Raw genomic sequence first — 22,297 nt, 5'->3', positions numbered from 1 at the left:
ATATAGGATTACCTAATTTTTATTTCCAAATTGTTGGGTCCCTGGTTCAGATCCAAAGAAAGTGAGCCAGACCTGAATCTGGAAACTCCAGGGCAGAACCAGTAAAGAATTTAGCACCAGTGGTGGAAACAGATAAGATCAAGGACAAAGAATCAGACTTTTATTGAGCTTCCTTTGACCCCAACACTGATTCCCTGCCAAAGACTCAGTTTTACGAATCAGATCAGCAGTGTAATGACTTGGCTACCCCAGTGATGGTAGAAGTCATTTTACAGGCAATCTTTTATCAGGAGCAGCATTAGCAACTGCCCTCTAAGCATTATCTGCTTGCTAACTCATTTTATGGCAATTAATTCTATAGCTTAATGGTACATCATGGAAAAGGGGATGTTTTTCCTGGATCCTTTCCCAAGCTCTAGTGAAATTGATTAGCAGAAGCTTTATGTGCAATCATACCAATGAAAGAGGACAGCGTTTTGCTGAAAGATGTGTTGAGAAGTGACAGAAGAGGAGCCACAGGACAAGAAGGGAAACGGCTCAGCAGGTCATTCAGAAATGCAGACTGGTGCATGAGAATGTTCCATCTTTCTAGAACATGGCCTAAGTAGACATAGAACCCTCCAAAAAATGGAAAAGAAGGCTAGGTGGGATAGAATAACTTGCAGCAGTCTTCTATGAAAGATGCTGCAGTCTTTTTTGAAAGGGCCAGCTATTTTTCTCCACATTAATTGCTAATTCACACAGTGGATGCGAGCCTCACAACAGGGCAGTTGGCTAATTTAATTACTTAGTCCTCCTCTCCTGCGATTTCTACCCAAACCCCCAGGGACAGCTAAATTTAATTGCTGCAGTGGATATATCATGTTTCCAGGAACCTTTGTTAAACTCTAATTAAGTAACAGCCTTCTGGGATTTTCCAGATAATGGCCACACAACAAAAACACTTTGCATACCTCCTTCACCTCCTGCCCTCATGCAGAACCTGTAAAACCAGCAAAGGTTTGTACTTGCCACTAGCTCTTTTTCTAGTGACTGACAAACCACCAAAGATTCCCTGGGCCAACTTTCAGAGCAGGAAAGGCCTGAAATAAAAAGTGACAACGCCCCATGGATACTTGCCACAATAAATCATAGAATCATAAAACTGTAAAGTTGGAAGAGACCGCAAAGACTGTCTACAATGTGCAGGAAACACAATTATTCCATCCATGAGAAGGGGCTGTCCAGCCTCTCCTTAAAAACCTCCTGAGATGATTGCCATATGGAAATAACCAGTTACAAAGTACCAACTTACCCAAATGATACCTGCCATACCCTCAGGATTCTGCTGCCAAGATGGTCCCAACTACCTGTCCATACCTTTATTTTTATATTGGATAAATGGGCACACACATTTTATATTGGATAAGCACTAGGTTTTAGCTATCCACCATTGTTATGCTTTAGGAAACATTATGGAGCAATTAGGGCTCAGAAGCATTTTTGGAAATAAGGAATAATGTGGAGATAGGCTCTTTGTTTGCAGAATACTTGCTCCCAATTTTTAAAATTAAATTTTTTTTTAAAAAATAAAAAGTCTCTAAGAGCAGGGAGGTTGATGTTCATGATGGGAAATATTTGTGAGCACAGTGCATCAGGCTCCACATTGGGGACTTCAGACCACTATAGATAAATCTGTTATTTCAGTTTTTTTCTACATTCAATGTTTTAAATATCAAATTGTTTCCATTCCACATAGAAAGAATTCTGCAAATTCCATCACGTTTTGATTTAAAAAATACAAATTCTTAGAACTATAGGATATAGTTAAAAAGACATCTTCCTGCTTCCAGTCTAGCACTTTAGCCACTATACTACACTGGCTCTCATATATATCTATATCAACATCTAATATTGCCCCCCCCTTTTTTTGGTTTAATTAAACAGAACATGGACATCCTTGACTGAAACTGTCATATAAATGTTTATGTCCATATTTGCATGTGAGATATGTATTTGTTGTTGTTTACCTTCTTTTTTAGTTTTTCTTTTTCTGTTCTATCTAATTAAACAAACAGAAACCATGAATTATTCCAATCTGTTGATTATTATGACCTGTATACATTCCAAAAATGATTGGGATGAAGTGCTTTGGACCTTGAATAAACACAAAACCTCTCAACTGTTCATAAAAATAGCCTGTCTTTTTTCAAACTTCCATATGCAATGGAAAAACAATGCAGCTACTTTAAAAGTGACATTAAAGACCTGTTTTAATGAACTGACTCATTAAAACAGCAGTATCTTTTTTCAAGCTTGCCAGATGTGGCTGCTTTAATAAACAGCAAGATGCTGTGCTTGCATGAGGTCTAAAGCACTTTTTCCAAATAACTTTTGAAGTGCACATAGCTCTACTGTTCATATATTTTTATCAATAAAATAATACTATGGACCTGTGCCATTTGCTTGATATAATCTGGTAATCATGTACAACAGTCCCTACCTCCTCACTGAGGATCTCTTGGCACTGGGAATAATTCACACGGGTTGCCCAGCTCCCATTTGCCAAACATTCTCTGTACACATTGTCTGAAAAAGAAAAACACAGTGGAGATTGAGTGGTGCAAACTGCATGAAACAAATGATGAAAGAGAATTCCCTACAAAATGAGATGTTCCAACTAGACAAGCAAAACAATCCCTCGCATTCTTAGCTGAACTAACTGGTCTACAGAAAATAACTTTTGGGTTTTTTTTAGGTTTTGGTGCATACATGGGTTTTCTTTAAATAACAATAACTAGGAGACCTTACAAGTTTGGAGAACGAGATTATGTCATTTGTTGTTACATAACTTAATTATTCAGTGTTACACATGTGAAGTGCATGAACAGGAAAGGGTTTTTTAATTGTTGAGATTATAGGAAAAGTCTGGTCTTAATGCTGGATTATTCATATATTTTACATGCAAATCCTTATTTGTTATCTGCTGAAGACTTGAATGCTATCCCTAATTTAAGAAATACAACTAATTATGTCACTTGTCCTTCCTTAACAAACTTTAGTATAGAGAAAAATGTGGCTCAGATCAATGTTTGTTCTTTTCAAACATGGCAAGAATTCCCAAACAAACATTTGCATTTAACAGAAGCCAAGATTTGAATGAGTCAGGCAAGGACCATTGGCTCCATTCATGACTCTTGCCCACAGGTTCTCTTCTGACCTTTGAATGATCCTATAAAAGATGGGGTGCTTGCATATACCAACCTTCCCGATTTGATACACTGCAAATATGTTGAATTATAAATCCCATAAAAGTCCAACACTAAAATGTGGCATAAATGAGGCCACAAAGCTAATGAAGAAACCCCAGATTTTTAAGGACACAGGGGTTATATTTAATATGAAATTCTTGTGATACATAATTTTGATAGTAGTTTCCACCATGGCTTAAGCTGAAAGAGAGGGGAGATAATACAGTGCCTTCTTTTTATGTGGCATCATCTACCTGACCTTGACTGATCTTGAAAACAGCTAAGCAAGGTCAGACCTGGTTAGTACTTCGAAGGGAGACCACCAGAAACAAGCCAGGGTAGTCACCTTGATTGGGAAATCTAGAAGCCTATCCCAGAAGAAGGAAATATCCAGCCACTTTCATGTTATTTCCAAGAAATCTTCAGGAAAGAGTAGTTACTTTTTCACTCTTACTTTAGCATATTTCTTCCAGCATCAGGAGCCTCTTCTTCAGCATAAGTTCTTGGCTTATTGCATGTTCTCAAGAACTCCATAAACCATAATAGCAGAGATGGGAGTGGCCCTGAAAAGCTAAGGCCGTTACATATTGAGCTGTTTTGGGGGTGGGGAGTGGGGCAGGACTGCTGCTGCTGCTGTCCTTACTTGAAGGGAGAAAGCATACCCTTTATTTCCACCCAAAGTACAGTGTCATAAGACTAGAAGCTACTCCCCCACATTTCAAACCAAAGCTGTCAATCAGACAGTTAGGTGAGTATAAGCTACAGCCATTCCAGAAAAGTAAGTCTATGGAAAAGTGATAAATATACAATAAAGCATGCTGTTGGCTCTGCTACGTGTTGTGTGTACATGTGGAGAGAGGATGTAGAAGTCAAGTATATGACGGAGGGAGTGTTGGGAGAAGAGGGGTGAAGTATATACATGGGTGTGGAACTTTGTCTTGTGTGAGTGAAAAGAAGAGCATGTGTCTGGAAGGGTATAGAGGACATAGGGAATGGCCTTGCAGGATGGGAGGAAGAGTTGCTGCCAAGGCAATGGTCAGATGAGAGGGGCCTGAGCCTGACTCAAGAATGTAACTTGAGCAAACATCTCAGACCAGCACCTCCCTAGTTCACATAAAGATAAGGGAGGGAGGAGAAAACCATTCAGACTTGCAAGATTTGCTTACAATATTATTATTTTATTGCTGTTACAATAAAAGTAGTCCTGATCTACAGTACATGGCATTGGTTTATTAGTCTGGTCTACCTTATAGGACTGGCAGAGAATGCAACCAATATACAGTAGACACGGCCAGGGCTTGATTTCGCTGGAGGGAAAAGTGCAGTAGGCAATACACCCCCCCTACACCTCAGCAAATTGAATCCCCAATGATAACATGGGGAGGTGGGCCAATGCGCCTAGATAAATTCTGCCCAAGCGGTCAATGGAAGGATGGAGAAGATGTTGTTTTCTGGGAATCCATGCCTCCCCAGTCCAAATGCAGAACAAGAGAGCTAAAGGCAGTTTTTCAGTGTCAGGAGGAGGGCATGTGTGCCTTTGAGCCAGTGTGATTCCCCTTCTCCAGCAAAAGGCATGGGATCTTTTCTGCCCTGACTGACTCTCCAGTCTGAAGGTTCTACCTAAATGGAAATTAAACACAAGCAAAAGGGAAAGTCCTCCTAATCTTTGACCTTCCTAAGCTGACCGGCAAGGTCTGATGGGGTTTCTATTGTGTTCATTTCCATTTATGTAGAATGCTCTACATTAAACAGACCTCAAAGATGAGTGGGGGCATTGGGGATGCACCCAGAGAACACAATCCAGTTTTTTTTTAATGTACATTTAAATACTCTGTTTCAGCTTAAAATCAGAACATGCTGTGATTAAGCCTCAAAATGAGGTGCAAAGAGGAAAAAGCTCCTCCATGCTTCAATCTGCAGGGGTTGTTGCTTGGTTCAAACCAAGTTTGCCTTCAGTGTTATGAGGCTCAAGGAGGACATTCCACCATCATCCTCCCTTGTCTGCCAACTGATGTCAGCACTGTTGAAAGGGCTTGTTCCTTAGCGGACAGTTTTGTTTTGTTTTAAGGGGAGGATGTTCCTTGTGTATGTGTGTTTTCCCCTTAAGATACTGGAATCCATGGTGTACATCTGAACTGGCTGTTCCCTCCCTCACTGGCCCTGTTTTAATTCTATTGAAGTTGGCATTCACCATCAGAACAATGACTGTAACAAATGTGACTTCTCCTCAGACCCAGAAAGATCATTGCAGAACTGTCCTGTGAACGGATTTGCCTGCAAGGATTTCCCTTAACATTTGTTCTTGGAATGCTTGGATTCCAACACCATTCTCCTGGTGGGACAATGCTACTGCAGAAGCTGAAAATACTTTTTAAAGCAGTATTTGTTTATGGCTCGCGAGAGTTCCAGGAAAGCCTGCCTGAAAGAAACACGGTGACATAATAAAGAGCCTGGAATCCTCATGAACTTTTTGTTAAAGTGAAAGCAGATTACACATGCATTCTATAATTCATCTCTACCTATTTCTACTCTACCACTGCCTAATTCACAAAAACAATGGTTTTAGGTTACTGTGATGCATCCAGTGGTTTTAAATTATCATGTCTAATCCATCTGGAGTCTTGTAAATGAGAAAATAAAGCAAATACATAGGATTCCTTCTGCTTTCTTTTTCAGAATTCAGGCACCCAGAGGTGAGAATGTAAGCCACTTCCAAGCAAATGGACACCTGGCCAGTCCTCTGCCTTGCTTTGAACCAGTAACCTGAGCTAGAAAGTTTGCACAGGTTTCGTCTACTGACAAAAAGCAGACCCCACTCCACCACCATCATAAGAGCAGCTTTGCTCTTTGCTACTGAGAATTCATAGCTCTGGCAAGGTTGTAGCTCTTCCTGAGAAGCTGAGAATTAATCAACCAGAAATTCAACACAGTCCACCTGCAGACAAGGCACTGATAGGAGAAACACTGTGGTTCAAATCCATGTTATATAAGCCCTTTTGAACTGGTTGACCTGCAGGTGTGTTGGACTATCATCTTCATCCTTCCCAGCACAGTGATGAAGATGATGGGAATTGTAGCCTGACAGTCCTATAGTCTACCCATTTGGGAAGCCTGGGGTACATGTTAATTCCTATACTAGAATAGTTGCTTCGTAAAAATACAGACAAGAAGGCATTTAAAGCAGAAAAGGAGGGAGGAGATAGAGGTTGTTACCTTTTTCTAAGCTTATCATTTTTTTATTAGTTTGTTCCCCGTCCCTCTATACACAGGCATTAGAGGCATTCTCCACGCAAGCAAATGCTCTGAATTTTGCTCTAAGGTGGAGAATCATTGTGGAGAGCAATCTAGAGTGGAAAAGTAATGGATGAAGCCCTCTACTTTCACCCCCTTCTCCAAACTGAATTTTTAAAAAGGGCATTCAGGCTACAATTACAAGTATTTGCCTGTAACATGTAATTTAATTTAAGAAATAAACATGGTAAGGAAGGCCTTTTGTGCCAGTTATGTGACACAGGGCAAATATCCTTCCTTACCATTACATGAATCCTTCACTAACAATTCTGATAAGAATACTGTGCCAAGGTAACATGATAGCTTACTTGACACCATTAGATAAAAACTCATGTCAGAAAATTTAGGGAGACCATTACAAAGTTTTCAAAACTTCAGACTCTGGGAGAATCCTTTCTTGGTGGGTAATTCATTATTTGGACACATTTGGGGTCTTTACAACTGACAACAAAAAATTCAAGGGTAAAATTGGAGTTTTCTTTACTATTATCCATACAGCATTGAGCAAAGGATCAAAGTGTGATATTTTTTCCTCTTCATCATTGGTGAGAGAAAAAAGTATTTTTTTTAATACTCCAAGAAATTGAAGATGGCATGGGATTCGAGCCCATGAAAGTTTATGCTGCAATAAATAGCCTCATAACCTTGTTAAAACAACAGATTAATACAGTTTGAAGTTGTTGGATTTTTACTTTGGAAAGCACTGGATTCTTATAAGCACTGGATTCTTTAATCTACTTCATAAAATAGATTTTTTAGCTAAATCCATGTTATAAGTGGTACTTAGCTCAGAAAAGCTAAGGCCTCAGTGAATTCAATAGTATTTAAAGTGATAGAATTCCATGCTTTTTCATTGGTGTACAACTATGATTTCCCATCATGAGAACTATCTGGTTGATCCATTAGATCAGTGTTTCTCAACCTTGGGAACTTTAAGATGTCTGGACTTCAACTCCCAGAATTCTCCAGCCAGCCATGCTGGCTGGGGAATTCTGGGAGTTGAAGTCCAGACATCTTAAAGTTCCCAAGGTTGAGGAACAGTGCATTAGATGTTAATTTGGTACAGTGTCATAATACTCAATCTCCTGTCCTCAAATTATATGAAAGAGGTGAAGGATGGCCCTTTCCTTCATTCCATGATCACACACCCAAAGCATTAGGAAAGAACTCACAAGATGCCTTTCTTAAGTTTTTCTGACCCCATCTCAGACTCAGCATGCTCTGCATAATTTCCCATACATCTTATCCCAGAATTTCAGAAATAAATCTTTCTGAGATTTTTCATATGTACATATGAAGCAGTGGTCTATTCAGAAATAAAGAAGAATCAGTTAAAGTTGTAGCTGGTTGTATCCAAATTCAGAGCTGCACTATGGTTATCTAACCCAGAATCTCTTGGAACAGTTGGTAGAGTTGAATATAGGTTCAGAGCTTTACTCACAGTTTCAAATACAGTGAACAGAAGGGAAAAACTTCTAAATATCTCTAGCTTTTGTATCAGGTATGCTTAATCTAGAAGCTTAATCCAGTAGCTTAATCCTACCTGCCAATCATAGGGCCTGTTGATGAAGATTCTCAGTTATCCAGGTGGAATTGTCTGGTGGTTGAGTCATGGCAACTGGACTTTTCTTTTGGTTTGATACGTATGTATCAAACCAAAAGAAAAAAAGTCCAGTTGCCATGACTCAGCCTCCAGACATAGGGCCTGTTGTCATGGCATGTCATGGCAAGCATCCCAAGATTATGCAGATTTCTGATTCAATCCCTCATGCAAGTACAGTATACACGTTGACATTCCTATACTCCCTCGTATTCTGGATCCATCTTTCCTTAACATTTGCTTCAGGCTTTGGTTCAGTGTGGCTAAGGAAAGAACCTCCCTTCCTACCTTACGCTCCTACTCAACCCATCTACTGGCTTACTTGTAGTATTGTATCGCACTCCAAAGAAATACTCAGGGCAGGGGCGTGCCACCAACTGTCCTGCAAGGCTGCGTGGCCAACATGTCCCAATTAGATCCTCTAAGGCATTGCATTGAGGGCCTGCAGGGAAGGAAGAAGAGAATAATTAGGAAAATAGAAAGATGTTGACATCACATAATATATACTTGTCTAGAAGTTGGTATAGCTTAATATAATCCTCCAGAAGGAGGGTAAAGGAGGGAGTGATACAAATGACCAAGTATGCATGATTAAAAGCAGATACTGTTGCTTTCAGAAAACCATACGCCATTCTTTTTCAGAAGCATCTATATTTCTGGTTACATGACTCTTGTTGAAACCAAATGAGGGTTTGTTATTCTTTCTATACAGAAATGCTTTCTGTGGATAAATATTTGTGTCTGATAGGGTTTCCTTCTTGATACCAGATTGACTGCCATACTTGGAAGGAAAGGTCCTTTAGATTAAACTCTAGGTTAAATTGATTGGCAGTAGCACTGTTGCTGTTCCCAATATATGTGATCTGATTCTCCTGCTAGAGACACTGGAAGCTATTTGCCTGGAAAGCATCTGTTCTGCAGAGTGTTTGCAGAATACTCTGGCCAGTTGGTGCAAATGGAGGAGAAGAGGAGTGTTAGTTAAAATCTAGACTGTTTTTGTTCAGTTGCAGCCTTTGGTTAATTTTGTTGGCTTTCCTATACAATTTCTTCCATCTCATACATTTCATCCTAGTTTAGCTTGATATCAGAAGCCATGTAGTTTGCCAGGCCCTACAATTCAAGAATATTGCTTTAAGGTTCTTTCTTTCCCTCTGGAATGTGGATTAACTTATGGGCTCTGATATTAAATGAGTCACTTCAGAAGGCTTTTGGAATTAGCTCCTGCAAATGTCATGAAACCAGGATGAAATCAGCAGAATTTTTCTCCAGCATAGCCTAGAACTGTCATGAACATATATACACTTGCATGCGTGTGCACACAAATACGCATAATCAGAAAAAATGTATCTCTGAACTTCCCCACTCATGGAACCACTCATTCATCCATAGTGGAAAGCAGAATGCTGCTGCTGCTGCTGCTGCTGCTGCTACTACTACTACTACTACTACTACTACTACTACTAAGATAATAAGATAATAATCATTTTCTCTCTTTGTTTTTCTCTAATTATCCCCATTTGTGTGTTTTGCCACCTCTGTTTTCCTCAACCTCATAAGAAACATGATACAAAATAGGAATCAGGCAGATTGCTCTAAATTCCTGTTTCTACCAATAGCCAGGACAGAGAGTAAATAATTTTTGAGCTGAAATCCATCCAGGGAAGCAGATTCTAGCACAATCTATATTACCTCAGATTAGGAGAAAATCATATTGTTGCAATTGACAAAACAGGATACAAAATACAGGCTCTGATGGCTTGTCAGTATAGCTTGAACAATAAGGCATGTATAGTAAACACAAATTCCAATAGAAGAGAATATATGTAGCTCATGGTTGAACTAAGGAGTCCTTGGTGCTCTCTGAGCTTGGTTGTTTGCTTGCAGATGTCTCCTTAACCAACTAGGTAACATCATCAGTGCTAGTGAGTGTGGGGTTTGTTCCCTGTTTATACACAGTAACTTGCCTTGCCAGTGTTGGTGCAGGGAGCAAACTCCACACTCACTAGCACTGATGATAGTATCTAGAGTAATGAAACATCTGCAAGCAAACAACCGAGCTCACAGAATGCCAAGGACTCCACAGTAAACACAAATTGACATGAGTTCAGTGGGTCTAAATTCTGTTAACATTCATCTGAGATCCCATTGGGACTAAGACACACCTATTTCAAAAAAGCCTGAACTAAAAATCCTCTGTGTTGCATATCAAGCATATTAAGACTAATGGAAACCATCTGTCTAGACTATCACAACAAGCCAAGGCGAGTCCAAGTAATTTTGTGGGTTTTAAGAACCATTTGGCTGTGATATGTGTCAAACTATTGGTAGCCGACATTGACAGCTGAGGCTGGCTAGGTAGATGTTTCAACCCATCCTTTCCTGTCCATGTTTCATCTTTCAAAGCTTGGTAATAGAGGACACTCATCCCAAAAAGAAGAAATTCTGATGAAGCAAGCAGTTTCATAACCACAAATTCTGGTTCCCCAAGGGGTGAAATGGCCAGCAAATGCTATAGGATGTTGTATTCTGGCGGAAAATAGTTGCCAAAGCGTCCTCAACATCCTTATTGCCAATACATTTAGAAATGCTAACTGCCTTTAGCACAGAAAATGGTGAATTATGTCAGCCATCAATGGGAGGAAAATCCAAATATCTTTATTAGGCCAACTGTGGTTTTACAAATTTGTAAAAGTGAAGTTGGATTCCACTCCCATCTCCATTCTGAAGTCAGAACCTTGTCTCTGAATTCAGTGAAGAAGCTGAGAATCAGATAAATAGGACCAGGAGCAGGACCAAGTCAATATATAATATATTAAATATATAATCTACCAATATATTTACGTTTCAGCTGACTAACTTGTAGCTCTCTAGAGATGAATCAGCCAATCTAATTAAAGTGTGTGTGTGCGCACGCGCATGTGCTTTATTCAAAGTATTAAATGAACCTTTTAGCCCAACTCTTGATATTCAGGTACAACTGGTCCCTGCAAAAGTCTTGGATCACTTTCTTGTAAGACCTGCCACGTAGATCATGCATATAAAGTCAACTAGCATTAGGATGTTCAAGTCTCTTGGAAGCAATCACTAAATGGAAATGATACGCAGGCAGACCAGAAACACAGAGAGAATTATATTATTCAAATGTACACATTCAATGAACATTTAAAGCTGCTTCATACTGAGATTATAAGTCTGAGTAATAATTTAGTTTGATACTACTCCCATTAGACTAAGTGAGGCCTATCCCAGTCCTCTTATTTTAGATCCATTTTTAAATCAGAGACTAAGCGTGGAACTTCTGGTGTACAAAGTGTGTGCTCCACAGGAGAGTTACAATCTCTTCCTGACAAGCAAGAGCAATCATTTCCCTCCATCCCCCATTCCAAAACATTCTTCGTTAGCCAAATTGCTGCCACAATATTTGGATCCTGATGCATAGCTTCTTTAAACTCAGATAAAAACTGCCTTCGACTCTCTCCATGGAAGGTAGATGAGAAGTATGTTCAATTTATTTGGAATAGCTTATTGCCCATAATCCCTCATAAAGCATCACTCTACACACTAAACAAACAAATGCAAAGCAAATAAATCTATTTTGCATAATGTAATAGTGTAGCCAAATATGTACATACACACATATGCACACAAATTCAAAATTCAATTCATTTTTTATACCTATTTCTATTTGTGATTCTATGCATACTTAATTCAGTCTGTTGTGATGCTCCTTGATTTTGGGAAATAAATTATTTTTGGAAATCCATTATTTATAAGGAGGGAAAAAGAAGGAAGAGCATAATTATCATGTGACAACAAGTTTCCTTTTTCACTGTCTTTCTACAATATTTTCTTCTTTCTCAGAGAGATGGCAATTCCAAGACAGCTTCTGCTGTCCCTGATTTGCTTAGAGATGATCCCAGGTTCAGTTCCTTGCATTTCCAGGTAAAAGAAGCTGATAGCAAGCAATGGGAAAAGTCTCTGGCTGCAGCCCTGCCAGTCAAAAGTTATAGTAGGGTAAGTGGACAAACTGCCTGACATCACGTGAACATCAGCCCCTTTATGAACATCAGACTGCAGACTTTGCAGTCTCTTTATTTTATTTCTTTACAGTAAAACTTAAATTTTAGATGGAAAAGAAGAAAAGAAGGAAGGGGGAGGCAGGAGGCAGAGAGGAAAGGGCAGCAAAAAACAGTGGACAATTAAAAGTAGATCATATCATCATCTAAACCTCTCATAAAATTTTGTGAATTAAGGAGCATAATTATGTATTAGGCATCACCTGCAAACACACTACATGTGCAGATGTCCAGTGTGCTTTAAATTGTAATGTGCCCTACCAGCCCAGATAAATCATACCCGGCTCGTATGGATAATAGAAAAAAGCCCAGACTGTCACCCTGTGGATGAATGACAGAGACAGAGTGCAGGTTGTGACATCTATGTGGTTGCCTCTTCAATTTTTTTCAGCAATTTTTTTCAGGGACTTTCTGCATATCAAGGCATATGCACAGCTTTTGAGTTATGGCCTCTCCCTTACAAAGGGGCATGGTTTGTTTCCCCTTCGACATAAGAATGCAAAAACAGCAATTTGCAGATTGAGGAAAAACAAAATACATTCTTTCTATCCAACCCCCCTTCCCGCCATCCTGATTTAGAAGAATGTCCTTGTGGTGTGACCACTATGCATTTCTGGTGTCTGGAGACAGACAGATTAAAAGACTTCCTTCAATAGCTAATTGGCCACTTAATCAACTTCGACTGACCAACAACTGACAGTACAGAAGACTGGAGGACATGCCTCCTTGTTCTGCGTGAAAGAAATCCATAGTCATTTACAAAGTATAAATGAATAAAGCAAATAAAACACCTTCCCTCCCTCCTTGCTTCTTTCATTCCTTCCTGGGTGCAGTTACTTACTCGCTATCAATTTATACTCAGCGTTTTGTCAAGAATATTAAGGTAACAAGTGAGACTTATTCCATTTCAGTGCGTCTCCCAGTACAACCCAGGTTCCCACTTAGACTGAAGAGAAGCAGGCCAGAGTACCACTATAACTGCTGCAAATGAAACAGTATAGTAGATGCCAGGGGACACCAATAGGATTTCACCTGGTCTTAAGGTCAGCAAACGATAGTACCTTCCTTCAGCCAGTTGTATTGGTGGTATCCAAGTGCATGAGCAGCAGTAAGTAACAGGTTAATAACTCCTTTTTCTAACATCCTAAAACAATGACCCATTGTGATGGCTAGGCCTAACACCCATAGAGGAAGGTCACTCATTCCCTACAATCAGCCTTCCCCAGCCCAGAGAATTCTCACCAGGAATCTGTCTGAGAATTTATTGTGGACCCTAGACCTGCCACACCTGGAGGATGGCGTGAGGCAGATTAAAACCAGTCTTAAGCAATCCACTTCCTTATCTACACAGTAGGGTTGTTTAAATAATTGAACAACCTCTGAGAACTCCAATACATCCTAACCCAATTCAATAACAAATGAATAATGTACTAACTGGAGTTTCATTGTCTACTTTTTTTTTTTTTTTGCAACTGTTCTACGGTATGCCTTTTGTGGCCAAGAACTGCATTAAAACACATTGAGAAATGCATTATTTTGAGATAAAATACATTTAGAAAGATTACTCTAAATAATATTTAGATGTATATTTCCATGAAGGTTTTGTTTAAGATGCGTGAACTGATGGAAAAAACAGGAGGGAATGAATTTATGAGTGGAACAAATGACAATAGATTGAAAATTATCTGAGTCATTCACTATATCCTTAGCAGGCATTCCCTATAAATTGTGTAAAAGTCTTTCAGGAGTTTAATGCAAGACTAACAGAGGACTCATATGTCTCTACTTAGATGAAGTGTGGCTGTGTCCAGTTGGTTCATTCTTTGGTTAGGTTGCCTAAAGCGGCATTATAAATCATGCTTGGAACATACTTTGCTTCGCCATCTTAAGAATTTACTTGCCACAAATGGATGTTGCTAATAATATGGAGAAATAAATAAAAACTAAGAAATACTTAGGACAATGAATATTGCTAGAGAAGTGATATATGCTAGAAAATTGATATATTTTTAAAAACCCTATTAATGAAAGTAGCTATAGCTTAGAGATATTTTTATTTCTAACCCCATCTGCTATCATCCTGCTTTCTTCCCACAGAATCAACATTCACTTTTGACAGGGACATCTACTCAAAGCTTTCCAAAGGTCTATTTTCTTTCTCTCCACACAGTGTCCATCACAAAATAAGCCCAGCATAGTAGATTGACTTTGAAATCCCAGGGCTGTCTGCAAATGAAAATGTTTACCACTAAAAATCAGCTTAATGGAAGCTGAGGCATAATGAAGTTAAAATGAATTCTTCTGAGCGTTGCTGCATTCAGAGCCAACCAGATCACTAGGCAGAGCGAAGCAGCTGTCCCAAACAACTGATTTTGAGTGCATAACCAACCTAAGGCAACAAGTGGTTGATTATTCAATGCCTTATCATCATGCTTTTTTTGGCCATGTTTCTATGACATGCTGAACCATAAGCTAGCCAGCTTTATTTAAGATGACTAATTAGTTGTCCTCTACACATCACCACTAAGAAGGATGACATAGAACTTGATTATGCCTTGGCTGGTCTGTTCTTCTCCCAGTTTTCTTGTTGCTGTTTTGCAGTAGCCATCTCAGCAGGTATGTATCAAAGGGCTGTCAAATAGTACATCACTGAAACAGACTTTAAGATATAATGGATGAGACACCCAAGAAGTCGGTGGTACTACAAGTTTGGGGGAAGATAAATAACAGAAAAAAGCACAGCCATCCATCATGGCTGGCACTCAAGGGCACATGGCAGCTACGAAAGCAAAGAAATGAGATCCTTGAAGGCAGAAAACAAATGCGACAAGCCCAGTTCAGACCCTGCTAAAGGAGAAAGCAAGTGTTTCATCATACATTTATAGGACAAGGACCTCAGAGGTCCAAGATCCTTTTGGGAAACCACATCCTCAATTCTAAGTGTGGGGAGGGGGAGGCAGGATTTGGTTCTGTCTATTACCAGAAACAGCGGGCTAGGTGGCAGCACCTAGCCAACAATGGGTGACCTTAAAAATATTAGGCAGGTTTGGACCAAGTTAGTGCCTGAATAGGAGACTGCTGAAAAATCCTAGGGCTGTAGTCCAGTCTGGGAAGTTGAAAGAAATCCCAGAAGGTGGCAGTGGCTACCCCATCCATCTGAGAAATCTGCAATGGGCAGGCCCCGCAAAAATCACCCATGGCTGAGCTCAACCCCAGGGAGATAGAACCTTTAGTGGAGAAATTCTACCTGTACATGGGGCAAATAATAAATTTACCACAGTAAGAACGCTGCATCTTCTCTCATACAGGCAACAGACTTTGTAAGCAAGAACACAACTTGCAGGTTCGCCAAGTCTTGCTTTCCGATAACATCCAAGCTAAAAGGTTACAGAGTGCAGTGGTGCAATTATAATGTTCTTATGCTTATCCCCTTTAAGTGGTAACTTGGATTCAATGAGAGAGATAATTAAATGTATTATAATATTTTCTTCCTCACTGGATTTACATAATTTTGAACATAAGACAGTCTCTAGAAACTTACTTAAGCTAGGCCTCAGTTCCAGAAACAGATTTCATTATGTACTCAAAACTGTCCTTTCTGCCTAATGATAAGGTTGTCTTTGCCTTAGATCTCTGGTTTTATGGAATGTAATTTATATCTGGCAGAGACAGAAGGATTTTTCCGAAATCAAAGGTTTCTGCTGGCCTCTGGATAGCCATAGTAATGTTACTTGACTCAAGTCATTGAGTTCAATTCCATGGTGTTTCCTCAGAAGTTATATCCTAATGACTTCAGTGGGATTTATTCTTGGATAGATTTCAGCCCCAAGGACCAGACATTTTGAGAAATATGAATAGTCATTGGTAGATAAATTATTGTACTACTTTGCTCTAATACAATTGTATATAAATTGTATATAATTGTAATCTAAAATCTAATTGTAATCTAATAATCTAAAATAATTGTATCACTTTGCTCTAATAACAGTAGAAGAAACTACCTAAGATGAAAATGGGAGCCTACTAAAAAGAAGCTTCTCATGCAGACTGCTGTTTTTGTTGTTGTTGTTGGCTGAGTGATTATGTGCCATCAAATCATTGGCGATTCTTAGAGACCTCATAGATAGTTTTTCTTCATGATGATCTGTCCCTAACTTAGTCCTTCAGGTCTTCCAACGGTGCACCCATTGCCGCTCTAATTGAGTCCATCCACCTTGCTGCTGTTCATCCACTAGCTGAGTGCCTGGTGCCAATACATCTCAGTGCAAACTTTGCATGGCCCTGACAAATCATGCTTGGATTCACCTAGGAAGCTATCTCACACCAAACTTTCCTATGTCACCTCTCCTAATGCGTGGGGACTATAGCAGCCCCCAGCATTCCCAATCAAAGGTTGGGGGAAATTACTAAATACCAAATTGTTAGTAGGTTCAATCAGAGGGCTTTGTTAGCTCCAATAAGTAGAAGGGCTTGTGATTACAACATGGACTTCAATATATCCTTTGCCACAGCTAGAGCAGTTTCTCTGTTGAACAAGATAACATAGTTAATTGGTGCTTCTGACCATGTATCACTTTAATCTACAGTGGAGGCTGAGATATATAAAAAGGCGAGGGATGTGTATAGTAGTAGCCTTATAAAAACAGCTCTCTTGATATTGGAATATTTCTAAATATTTTAATGTAATCACTTAAGACGTCCTCATTTAAAAATGTGTTTACATTTTTCCTAGAGGGCAAAAATCTTCATTATTCTTAGTAATGATGCAAATCTATCCTACATTGCCTTTGGATGGAGAAGAGCAAGTACATTTTTACTTGTCCAAGATAACAAAATACATTAAACCATCCCTGGCTATAATCAAGGAGTCAAGATTCCCAAAGAGGTAGAAAGAAGAAATGATCTGTTGAGTTAGATTAGGGGATGCTCAAATTGATCAAATTGTATGTGATGTGCTCTGTTTTATAGCGTGGGTATTTTGCATAACTCACATATTCACAGATGAAATTAGAAACAAATGCATGCATATATGCACACATGCACACACATACACATGCATATGCATCTATGTTCATTTTGGAATCATTTTGGCAGAGACCAGCTTGAGTACTCAGTTTGCTGAAGGCATTATTTTAGTCTACAGTAAACTGTATTAATTTACAATCTTTCAGTTTGACTTGCATGGATTTAAGAGTTAAAAGAGCCCTTGTTCTTGGCTAAGCAGCAGTCCACCTCTAACAGCCTACCAACTGTCCAAGGACCTTGCTCACTTTAGCATGTCAAAGGGCAGGCATATCTCAGTTAATCCTTTTGAGCAACTATTTCCACCGCCTGGGGCAAAGAGAAGCTGCACCTTTTGAGGGAGATGAGGGACACAAAGGGAGAGAAAGAATCCATGGCAGAGAAATGGCTGCAGCATAAACCTGCCAATCAGGATGCAAACTGAGGAGGGATTTTTACAGCTCTTCTTCCCCTCAGTTAGGCGTTTGTTTGTTTGTTTATTTATTTATTTATTTATTTCCTCTCTCCTTGATGCTAACTCGAGGGAAAAGATGTGCCCCAGCTTCTGGGTTGGCATACTTTCTGGATTATATCCAGGAAGCAAGAGGCACATAGGCCAGGTAGGAGAAGCTTCTGTTACATGAGAGGAGTTGGGGGCACCAATATCTATGCCGCTTTATCAGCAACCTGCCAGCTTCAGGGAGTTTGTGATCTAGTAGCAGCATGGCAATGGAGACTTGGCCTTTTAAGGGGTAAATCTGAGGGAATTAGGAGGTAGAGCGGGCTTGGAAAGAACACAGCTCCACGAGCACAAGGAAGGGCAGAGTCTGCATAAGAATTTAAGCAGGCAGGCAAGTTCAGCAGCAGCAGCAGCAGCTGGCCAAGGCAATATATCCTTCCCCATGTGTAAATGGAAGCAGCTTTCCGGATTCACCTTTTCATTAGGGAATTACATTACATGTTAGATGAACAACTAACAAGTAGGCATAATAGCAGCATATTTCAATTCCGGGGAAAGCAAGAAATGCATCATAATGCATGCATGCAAAAAAGGCCACTCATACCTTATACAAGCCCTTCCTGGAATGAAGAAGAGATTAAAGCCAAAAGGGGTCTGGGATTATTTTTGGTATTGTCACAGGCACAATCTATTGTCTGCTGGATACAAACCTTGCGTATGTGCTAAGTGCAATGAGCTCTTGGCTCTCAGGATGTAGGATTCATTCCTGAGGGTTGAGTTGACATGAAGAAGCCGAGAGAAACAGAACTGTTGGTGGATGAGTCCTTCAGGGCAATGATAGAAGCGTGCCAGTCCCAGAGTTACAGGTTCTCTGCTCTTACAGAGAAGCAGAGTCTTGGAGTAGGACAGCACCACACTAGAGATGTTAGAATGGATTCCTTAGGAGGGACCTTTTTCTTTGGGGAATGAACAGATACGTTTTCAAATAAAGGAAATGTCTTTGGGGCATGAGCAATTTAACCAATAGAGATGGGCTCTGCTGAGCTTGTGATGAGCTTGCCAAGCTCAAAAATTGTCTGTCTGATAAAAAAGGTATGCAGATATTATGAATTCTCTACCTATAGTGAGGTACAGGATCAGCACCAGTGACAGGAAGAATGTAATCATGAATCTTAAAAAGGCAGATTGAGCTTCCCAAGTGAACGTTTGAAAGGGAAGACTGCTAAGTTGCTGAAATGCTACACGTTTTAGAGGAGAGCCAGCTAAATAGGCAAAGCTGGGGGATACTGGTGCATGGGTGTAGGTGCAAGAAAGAGGGGCTGGCACTGATCAGGCACTGAGAATTATTTCAGATTGTCAAAGTACTTTCTTTTCTTTTTCATAAAGTGCAGGTTAAGATATGGATTTGCTACCCTAGGATTTGGTGGTAGCCAACAGCTCTGATAGTTTTAAATAGAAATAAATTCTTGGAGGACAGGTTTTCTAGTCATGAGGGCTGCACATTACCTCCAGTAACTGAGGAAGAATGCCTCTAAATGCCAGCTCCTGGGTCTGTGAAAGGGACAGTGCTATTTCCCTTGACTTCTGCTTGTGGTCTTCCCAGATGTTTCGGATGGCTCCCATGGAAAACAAGATGCTGGACTGGATACCACAGCTCTTACATTTTTATGATTAAGCAGAATTCAGATTTAGTCATGCGCAGAATAGATCCATTGACAACAATCTGAGATATACTTATTTCAGAGGGTTTATTCTAATTATGATTAAATCTGGATCCAACCAGATTTCCTTCAGTGTTAAAAAAAAAAAAAATCTGACAGGAAGAAGAGAGAGCTATTGGCAGAAGAGGAAGAAGTGATTTAGCCAGTTTTGGATACAGCCTGTTTTTTTCCTCAAAAGGCTGACTTCTCAGCAATCTCTGCCAAACTTTAAAAGTTAAAGCTTTCTCTACTAAAGCTTCTGTTCAAGCAGCAGAAATCTTTTCAATGGCAATTGACTCTTATCATTTTTTCCTACCCAGAGGTGTTTGCTAAAACTGTCCCCTCGGAATGGGATTTACTGGGATTAGTTGAACGAGGCTCTGCCTTGGCAAACAAATACTATGTTTTTCATAGTTTGCTTAAGATTTCCCTGTCCTGATGGCTGCTCTCGTGTCTGGTGTCATAGCAAATGAGCATGGCAAGGATATTCCGTTGATAGACGGAATGAGATCCTACTGTAAAGGTCTCACAAAACCTCCTCAATTGCCATCTGGGCAGCCAATCTATTTTTTATAGCCTTTTTTCTATAGTCCATCACTACAGTTTATTCTTCAAGATATGATGGAACTTATGCAGGAGATCAGCCAAAGGTGGGGCCTTCAGGGCCAACACCAGTCTGGACAGTATTCCATTTTCAGCTAGGACCATGACCTTAGATGTTACTACCAAAGGCAGATCTCCTGAAAGAAATGGAATATGGATTCAAAATCAATTTCTGTTCTATCTTCTTGGTTCTGCAGAGTGAAAAAATATTTAGTGGTTTTCTGGATGAGTTTCTAAGACTTTCCTGCTTTAAAAAACAAAGCCTTGTTTCTTATCTTCCAAGAAAACAGACAACAGGGGCCTCTGTACAACTTTTTTTGTCATTACAAATAATTTAACAGAATTTGACTTCAGAGTTTTATCTCTTCCTGAGGTGGATCATGATTCCAGCCAAAATAACAATTGACAGTTATCAGAGTCCCATTCTGACCATTCCAGAACCCAGTAGGTGAAAGATTGGTAAACTTCTTACCAATAACCATAAGCACTTGACCTTCTCAGGGATACGCAACAGAGTTTTTTTAATGCATTTATTGCTCAGGTCTCATTGTCTAAGGAAGAATACTCTGATGCTGCAAGTAATAGAACATCCACTACAGATCATAACAATCGCTTTCTTAAAGCACTATCTATTGAAAAACATTCCAGTTCCTATTTCATATTATTCATTGTCCACAAGAAGAATAGGGATAGAAGGGCAATTTATGAGTGAACCTGAACAGAATGAACTGCTACAATGTTTCCATTGTACTAGGAACTGTAACTTTCCCTTTCGTCTTCTAGAGTCTAGGATTTCATGAACTTCAAAGTGTTGCTCCCCCTCAACCATAATTGGTGTAGATGTTGGGTGAGAGGGGTGTCATCTAGTGGGTTCTTTGAAAGATTTCAATAGGTTACAATGGAAAACTGGATGTATTTTTCTATATGCTTTAGGCAAAGTCAGTCTGAATGAAACAGGTCCAATAACCTTTTCAATAGGCAATGGTCCAATATATTTGTGTCCTAGTTTTTTACATGGTTGTGTAGTTTTCAGATGTTTGGTCGACAACTAGACTTTATCTCTCACTTGCCAGGGTTTTTCTGGTGATCGCTTGCGATCTGAATATTTTTTATATTCCTCCCTTGCCTCTTGTAGTGCAGTTTCAATTACTGGCCAAAGGCCAGTCATTTGTTTGATCCATTCATCTGAAGTCAGTTCTGGTGAATCTTTTAAAAGTAATTCTGGTATTGATACAAAGTCCTGCCCTGTGGCTATTTTAAAAGGTGTAAAACCGGTACTCTAGTGTACCGTGTTATTATATGCCACTCCAGCGAAAGGTAAACGCTCTGCCCAATTATCTTGCTGATAGCTTATAAAACACCTTAAATATTGTTCCAGTACAGAGTTAAGATCTTCTGAAGATCCATCCATCTCTGGATGGTGTGAAGAGCTCAGTGCCTGGGTGGATCCAATTAATTTTATAAAATCCTGCCAAAATTTTGACGTGAACTAGACCCCACGATCACTGATCACTCATTCGGGGGTACTGTGGAGGCGGTATATGTGTTGTATAAACATTTTGGCTAGCCATTTAGCAGTTGGAATAGAATTACAATGAAATGTGCTTGCTTAGAAAACAAATCTGGGACTACCCAAATCACAGTCTGATTGTGGCTCCCCGGTAAATCCACAATAAAATCCATAGTTATTTGGTTCCAAGGTTTGCTAGGGGTTGCTACTGGTTGCAAGAGCCCCATGGGCTTGCCACCCCTTTTCTTTGCCATTGCACATGTAGGACAGGAGCTGACATATTCTGTAATGCCCTTTCTCATAGAAGACCACCAAAACTGCTTGCAGAGGAGGTGCAATGTTTTTACCAATCCAAAATGTCCAGCAGTTTTAGTGTCTTGTCCTCTCTCTAGGATTTGTTTTCTTAGTTTCTCAGGCACATATAATTTGTCCCCACACCACCAAGCATCTTTTTCCTCAGTCAAGGAGTTTTTATTTTTCAGGAACCAATCATCATTTTTGAGGGCTTCATTTAACTGATTTAACAGTTCATTTTCTGGTAACCCCAATTGCCCCAATTGCTACAAGACCACCCCAGTTGCTACAAGACCACCCCAGTTGCTACATCTGAGGCGTCAGCTTGAATTATGAATGGCAGGTCGGGAATCAGGATGTTTGAGAATGGGCTCTGCTGTAAAAAGGCTTTTCAATTTCTTGAACGCCGTTTAGCATTCTTCCAACCAAAGCAATGGCGCTTCTGGCTTCTTAGCTTTCGCTGCGTCTTTTCCCTTATTTTTTAACAAGCCCATGAGAGGCAAAGCGACCTGAGCGAAGTTGGGTATGAACT

This window comes from Python bivittatus, unplaced genomic scaffold (assembly GCF_059951505.1).
Source record: "Python bivittatus isolate LINGU-HERP-01145 unplaced genomic scaffold, Pbiv_v1 ctg000410_np1212, whole genome shotgun sequence".
NCBI lineage: Eukaryota > Metazoa > Chordata > Lepidosauria > Squamata > Pythonidae > Python > Python bivittatus.
This window is presented reverse-complemented; position numbering follows the sequence as displayed.